The sequence below is a fragment of the Triticum dicoccoides genome, chromosome 7A (genome assembly GCF_002162155.2).
Source record: "Triticum dicoccoides isolate Atlit2015 ecotype Zavitan chromosome 7A, WEW_v2.0, whole genome shotgun sequence".
NCBI lineage: Eukaryota > Viridiplantae > Streptophyta > Magnoliopsida > Poales > Poaceae > Triticum > Triticum dicoccoides.
In genome coordinates, this window is record NC_041392.1 from 57,278,750 (window position 1) to 57,287,004 (window position 8,255).

The following is an 8,255-nucleotide window of genomic DNA, read 5'->3' on the forward strand; positions in this document are numbered from 1 at the left end:
AAATTGCAGGTTGTTGAACAAACTCTCACCATTTATTTAATTATTTAATTAGATGTTTGTTAGCTGGCGGCTATTGGGTTCTTTCTCATCCACCAACCCGTTTGGCTTAGGATAACAAGTGACACGTGGAGGACATACGGCTAGGGGGTAGCTAGTCCTAGCAAACCCAATCGGTATCTAACACTAGTCCTACTCGGGCTCACATATATGCACGTGTACATCTAGGCGATTGTTCCGTATACGATCCGGATACGGCGACTACGTCGGGTTTAACTCCAACAATCACCCCCTAAACCCGACGTCATCACGTCACAGCTCCGACGCCGATCCTTCTTCGCATCTCCAAGAACTTCTCTCGGTCTAAAGTCTTAGTTAGCATATCCGCCAGTTGATCATCAGTGCAAACGTAGTTGACCTTCATCTTCTCTTCTTCCACGTGGTCTTTTATGTAGTGATACACCGTATCAATGTGCTTGCTCCTTTCTTGCCGCACTGGATCCTCGCGTAGAAAAGTTATAGACTCGCCGCCAAGATTGAGCACCATTTGTTCCGGATCTCGATCCATGAGATCACCGTGTAGCCTCTCTAGCCACACACCTTGACATGCCGCAACGGCCACTGCAATATACTCTATTGCATCAACTGCGGGTACTTTGCTCTTCTTGCTTGGCTCAAGACGAGGTTTCATTGAAGCATCAATTGGATTGCAATATTTCATGCCACGCCTTTCAAGTACCTTCCTTACGTATGCCTCCTGGCATAGTGTGATCCCCTCCGACTTTTGATGTACCCATATCCCGGGGTAGTAGCTCAAAAGACTGAGATCATCCATCTTGAAAAGCTCTTTCATCTGTAGCTTGAACTTTGCAATCAACTCTTCATCTGCCCCGGTAATTAATAGGTCATCGGCGTAGATGTCAACTAGTAGACGATCTCTTCCTTCATCTCGCTTGTACATTGCATGCTCTAGTGGGGCTTTCTCAAATCTAAGAGAAATTAATGTCCGATCAAGTTTGATGTTCCACTCCCGAGGTCCTGGCCATAGCCCATACAAGATTTTGTGTAACTTCAGTACCTTGTGCTCTTCTCCCTCTTTGATGAAACCCGGTGGTTGATTCACATACACATCTTTTATCTCGCCCTTCAAGAACACGGAGTTTACATCCATGTGATGTACTTTCCATGATTCCTGAGCCGCGAGCGCGATGAGTAATCTCACCGACTACATCTTTGCAATGGGAACGAACACTTCTTTGAAGTCCACACCTTCCTCTTGCACATACTTTTTGGCTACAAACCTCGCTTTGTGCTTCATGCATCCTTCAACATCTTTCTTGACCTTGAATTCCCACTTGAGCTTCATAACCTTTTCATTGTTGGGAAGATCCACAAGCTCCCATCTATTATTGTCATAGATCGACCCCAACTCTTCTTCCATAGCATGGCGCCAACACTCCTTTGTATTTGCGTCCATAAATTTCGTCGGTTCCTTGGCGCTTACTAGACACTGTCGCCCACTCCTTTTCACCTTTACCGTGTCAATCGTTCGAAGAACTTGCTCCGAATATTGATGTAGGTGACGTTGTCCTTTCCTCCAGTGCTTTCGGAGGTGGTGCAGGTGCCCACGGGGCATCCTCCCATGCGTACAAGCATGCAGCCGGCTGGGCTCCTGATGCATACGCATCACCAGCACATGGGCAGCGTCCAGCCGTTGCTGTTGCCTCTTTCCATGACTCACACATGAGCCGGCCTGGCCACTAGGCCGTGTGTCCACTTCTGAGTTGTAGCCTGGTGGAGTCTCGCCTGATGAGCCAAGCCCATCTGCTCCACCTCCTGGCGTTCCTCTTGGCCGAGCATTGCTTCCTTCTGGATGCTGGGCATGCTGCACGCGGCCTCCGCTGGCCACATGTACTGCAGCATCGGACACGTCCGTGAACTTTTCGCCATCCTCTGAAGCAACACTCACGCCTCTAGAAGGGTTACCCGATGCCAAGTACGCGCATTGCTTGGCTGGTACAAGCGACACGCCTCCCCGCGTGTCCCGCCTCACATTGTGGTCTTCTGGCGTGACGTCTTCGCCTGGAGTCGAAACTTTCATAGTACAAATATTGCTTCTCCATGGTCGAGCACATGCAACCATTGCTTCATCCGCTCCGGTAAAGTTGGCACTTACGTCCATAGCATTGACATAAGTTTCGAAATCATTCCCCGCATCTGTAGCTTCGACACGAGTTTCCAAACCATAATCTTGATTGCAAACTTTTTCTTCCGCAAGCTCCACAATTTCTTTAGTCAACGCATGAGAGTCTGGATCCTGTTTGTCCACGAGTTCACACATCAACATCATGTCACTTTCATCTCCTTACTGGGCCATGAGCGCCTTCTGCTTCGGTGCTTCCTCGCAGTCAGCCTTGAAGTGGCCAAGGAGGCCACAGTTATAACACCTCATTTTTCTGATGTCAAACTTTCTCCTCGGTGGTGGTGCATCCTCATCGTCTGAGTCATCATCCGAGTTGGCGAAGTTCTTTCTCGCCAAACGCTGCTTCCCCTTCTTCTTGCTGCTGCTGCTGCTAGATCCGCCTTGCTTTTCTAGGGCGATCCACTGCGCCTTCGTGAGCATCACAAGCTCGTCGTTCCTCCCGTCCCCAAGACTGTACCGCATGCGCTCATCGTGAGCCTTGTACCGTCCGACAGGATCATCGATGGAGAGAGTCGCGAGATCAACGCACTACTCGATCGCCGTGACAATTTGCAGGTACCGGGGAGGGGCCACGCGCAAGAACCGTCGGACAACCGAGGTCTCCGTGAGGTTTTCTCCAAGCGTGCGGATCCGATTGACGAGAGTAGCCACCCGTGAAGCGAACGCATCCACGGACTCATCGTCGCCCATGACCAAAGTCTCGTAGTTCCTTAGGAGAGTTTGGAGATTGGCTTGCTTGACGCGGGTGTGTCCCTCGAACATGAGTTTCAACGTATCCCACACCTCCTTCGCCGTTGCTTTGGCGATCAGGTGCTGGAGGACATCCATCGGCATCACCGAATAAATCACCGACGCCGCCTGCCGATCCTTCCGGTGCTCGGCTCCCTCCCTCAACGCCACCACTCATCGGCCCCGCCCCTGCCTGCAATAGTCAAGAGGGGCAGGGGCGGTATAGGGGTCATGTCAAAGCTAGCACTATCATAGTCGAGGTCGTGGCTTCACAAGATCTCTGGATTTGGCACTCTTTCTTCGGCATGGCCCGATCTCACAACGATATCAACGTGCTTCAGCGCTCTCCGGTGTTTGCTAGGCTTGCAGAAAGCAACTGCCCAGAGGTCAGTATTGAGATCGATGGCTACCACTAAAACAAAGGATACTACCTAGCTGATGGTACCTATCCTCGGTGGACTACTTTTGTAAAGACAATCCCCAGCCCTGTAGGAGAGAAGAGGAAGAGATTTTTCCAAGAGCAAGAGAGTGCTAGAAAGGATATGGAGCGTGCCTTTGCTGTTCTTCAATCTCGATGGGGCATCGTTCAGTATACTATTAGAACTTGGAGCAACAAGAACTTGTGGGAGATGATAACTACTTGGGTGATCATGAACAATATGATCACAGAGGATGAGCATTCGGATGATATCTGTTACCAGGGCTCTCAATTTCAGGGTGACAATGTTGTGCCTGAGCATGGATGAGCGGCAATGTTTGCACAGCTCACTGCATTTCATCATCAAATGCGTGATTGGGAAACGCACATTCAACTGCAAGATGGTTTGGTTGAGTATATAAGGGCTCAAGTTGGCAAACAATAGATGTATCGGCTATCTTTTTAAATGTATTTGAGACGATTTGATTTTTATTTGGCTTGTAAACTATGAGATATTTATTTGGTTGTCAAGCTATGAGATATTTATTTAGATTTCGTTTGTAATTTGTTTCATACGTTGCAAAATGAGCTCAAGCATGGACGCAAGCCGGCCGCGAGGAAGAAAATGCATCCGTGCTTTGGGTGCACGGCCGACCCAAATAGACAAGGGGGTGGACGAGCTGACCTAAATAGACAAAAAGCAAACAAAACACGCGTCTGTTTAGATCGACGCATTGGAGTTACTCTTAAGATGTCAAGGGCTGGCAACCGCTTCAGGAGACCACGCGGGAATTCCTCTATGGCTGGACAACTCCAAATCCAAAATTTCTTAAAATAAGTGAGGTCACGCATCTCATGAGGTATCGCTTTCAGTCTAGTGCACCAATTCATTAGAGAGGCCGAGAACCATCTTGCTCAAGTAGTTGGAACGATTATTGATTTACAGCTCACACAGGTTGGAACGAGTATTGATTTTCAGCTCATACAGGTAGTGAACCATCCTTAAATTTTTCAGTATATTGATTATCTGATCGACCAAGATCTGGGCTGTTCACTAACCAAATCGTCTTTACCATAACACTACGCTTTTTCTAAAGAAAACATCCACTTTATTAATTGGAAATGATAGTTACATCGTTTATAAGAAGAGATACAATATTCTCCATATGCTCCTTAAACCAATCTCTAGTTACAGAAACTTCCGCTAGCTTAGCAAGTTCATGAGTAACCTTATTAGCTACTCTATTACAATGTTCAAATCTAGTCAACGGAAAATCGCATGCCATGAAGTAGCAATCCTCGAATACTGCTGCCGCAACTCCCGCCAATTGTCCTTCATTCTTCATTGTGTCGACGACTTTCATATTATCAGAGTTAATAATAAGAAGATTGCATCCCACCTTTTGTGCAAGAATTAAACCAAACCTAAGAGCCATCGCTTCTGCTGTTAGTACATCAGTACACCAATCAATCTTCCAATTTCCGCCAGCAATGAAGTTTTCTTTGTCATCTCTGAGCACCGCACCTGTTGTGCCCCTGAGCAGATCATGGTCAAAAGAAGCATCAACATTTAGTTTAACAAAACCCATAGAAGGTCGGATCCATCCTTCTTTTCTACTAGTCGCACTAGGGGAGTGGGCATTCACATAGTTTGCAGTTATAGCACGAATCCCCATCGAAACCTGATTCACTTCTTGAGATTTCCCTTCATGAACCAACATGCGTCTCTCCCACCATAAATACCAGGCGGTTATCGCGATTAATTCACTTGTATTTTGGCAACCTAATATAGATATTCTTGGTGTGGCATAAGAAGTAAAAATTCAAGAACCGCCTCACCCACACGATCAATAACACAAGCTTTCATAATTACCTCGTACATCCCCAGCTTTCCCCAAACCTCTTTTGCCTTCTGACACAGAAACAAGATGTGCTTTGTATCTTCTTGCCCATTCGAGCAAGATGGACAAAGGGGCGAAACTTTTATATGTCTATTGGCAAGTGTAACACGACACGGTAGAGTTCCATACAACGTTCGCCAAATAAATATCTTTACCTTTGCCGGACACGATAATTTTTAAATCTTACCCCAAATAGGATTGACATTGGTACGACCCATACCATTAGTATATTGCAATTTCCTCCCGTGTTGTTGGTTCCATTCCTCCAAATAAGCTGATCGAATAGTGAATACACCATTTTTGGTATAGCTCCAGGCGATGTAATCTGACATATTCTGCATAGGGAGGGGAATCGCGAGGACCCTTTGCACATCAATTAGCCACAAAGTTTGTCTCACCAAATCTTTATCCCAGAAATTTGTGATTGGGTCAATAAGATCAACCACCTTTGACAGAAGTTGCCCACCTCTAGGAGTAACATTTTTCTATTCGCACAATTCGGAATCCACGCATCTCTCCAAATATCGATATTTTGTCCATTTCCAACTCGCCAGATATAACCATTTCTCAAAGAGTTCACTCCCGCCATAATGCTTTGCCAAGTAAAGGAGGATCCCTTCTTTAAACTTGTGTTCATCAAATCTCCCTCGGGGAAATATTTAGGTCTCAAGATGGTTGCACATAAAGATTCCGGATTATCGAGAAGACGCCACGCTTGTTTAGCTAATAGCGCCAGGTTGAAACAGTGTATATCTCGGAAGCCCATACCTCCTTGATCTTTTGGAACACACATTTTCCACCATGCCATCCAATGCATCCTCTTCTGATTGTCCTCGTCACCCCACCAAAACTGCGACATCGTGTCTATAATTCCTTTGTAATTTTTTTTAGGAATTTTAAAGACGGACATGGCATAGGTGGGGATGGCTTGTACAACAGATTTGAGCAGAATTTCCTTCCCTCCAGAAGATAACAATTTTTCCTTTCATCCACTAATTTTCATAATGATTCGATCGATCAGGAACTGGATACAATCACTTTTGTCCATGCCCACATTAGCCGGCAAACCCAGGTATTTGTCATTGAGGACTTCAGTCATAATATTTAAAATTGTACATATTTGTGCCTTGTCTTCCACTTTAGTATTGGGACTAAAAAATATACTAGATTTTTCAACACTAACCATTTGCCCCGAGGTGGCACAATACAAATCCAAAAGTGATTTCAGTGCCTCCGCACTCCGTGGATTGGCTCGCATAAGGATCAAAGAGTCATCAGCAAAAAGGAGATTAGAAATTGATGGGGCATCTCTGCAAACCTTTATACCGGAAATGTTTCCATTCTCCTCCGCATTAGCTAAAAGGGCAGTCAAACTCTCTGTACATAACAAGAATAAGTAGGAAGAAAGGGGATCTCCATGCCTCAATCCTCTAGTTGGTTTAAAGCTCACGATAACACTACGCTAATTTCTCACAAAAAGAAGACACTATGCTAATGAATGAGCCTTGTAATAATCACATACTCCCTCCTTTCCGGTTTATAGAGCATATCTCAAAATTTTAGTTTTTCCATTTTATAAGGCTCAATTTGGTTGTTCTCCATCACATGTTCAGATTCCAAGGTGCATTAAATCATTGCATGTAAGTATTAAGAGAAAATTGACCAATGCATGTACTTTATGCATGCATGCATTGCAATTAATGCATTAATAAACATAATTTTTGAGGAAAACAAGAGCATTAATTAGGTGCTTTTGCAAACTACAAAAAATATTCCACCACTCACTATTTACCTTGGTTGGTGAGATTTTTGAATTGAGCCCTATAAACCGGAAAGGAGGGAGTATCAATGTCCTAGTATATAGTTAATTAATGCAATAACGGTCCTTGTACGGCAACGCATGGTTTTTCTTTTGCGCTTCAAAATTCTTCCACTGAATTATTATTATTTTTTATTTTTTGCCACTGAATTATTGTGGCTCTTCTTTTCCTGCATGTCATGTCTTTTTACCTCTTTTCCTCGGTATCCCTCCTTGCCGTGCCCCACCCAAAAGGATATTGGAAAAAATAAACAGCATGAAAGCTGCACCCTGACGAAGCTGCGTCATGTACGTAGTAATAAATACTTTTCTACACTATTGCATACTCCCTTCGTTCTTGAAAAAGTGTAATTTCAACTTTGTTGGAGGTTCAAACTATCTCAAAGTATATCGGTCCTATTAGAGAATCTTCAACACTTAAAATGAACAATACATCCGTCTGTGCTGCGGGGACTAGTAGGTGGACACGAATGTAGGAACCGGCCAATCAATGCTATCCGCATACATTTGAAATGTATATCAACTACCGACGAAATTCTTGCAAACCGACTGATTTTCATATAATCCAGACGAGATTCATTAAATTTTACATATATTTTTTAACTACAACCTATTCTAAACCTAGTCTAAATGACCGCCGGTGTCCGTTCCCCATGTACGGCCGGCCGTGCGCCCCGCAAAGTGAAGCTCCAGCTCCGCCTCGGCAGTCTACAACTCCGCCTGCGCAGCCTACAAGCGGCTAATCGACCGACGAGGATGAGCCCGCCAATCTTACACTACTAGAAAAAGGCCTGTTAGTGCGGCACCTATTTTGGCCATTAATGACGCACTATAGGTGCGCCACTATTACCACGCCACTAGTAACAAATACTAATGGCGCACCTCTGGTGCACCATTAGTAATCCAGATAGTAGTGGCGCACCACCTAGTGCGCCATTACTAACCATACATGTGTGCCACTGGTAAGATAAACATGTGCGCCACTGGTAAGATGAACAAGTGCGCCACTACTAAAATTTTGAAATCTGGATCTGGATTTGGTACGTTTTTTTGGCAATTTTTTTCGAATTTTGTTCTGGTACGTTCTTTGTGCCGGGGAGATCCACATGTGGCTGGAAGTAGAGGAGGGAGGAGAGGAGGGAGGAGGAGGGAGGAGAGAGGAGAGGAGGAGAGGAGGGAGGAGAGAGG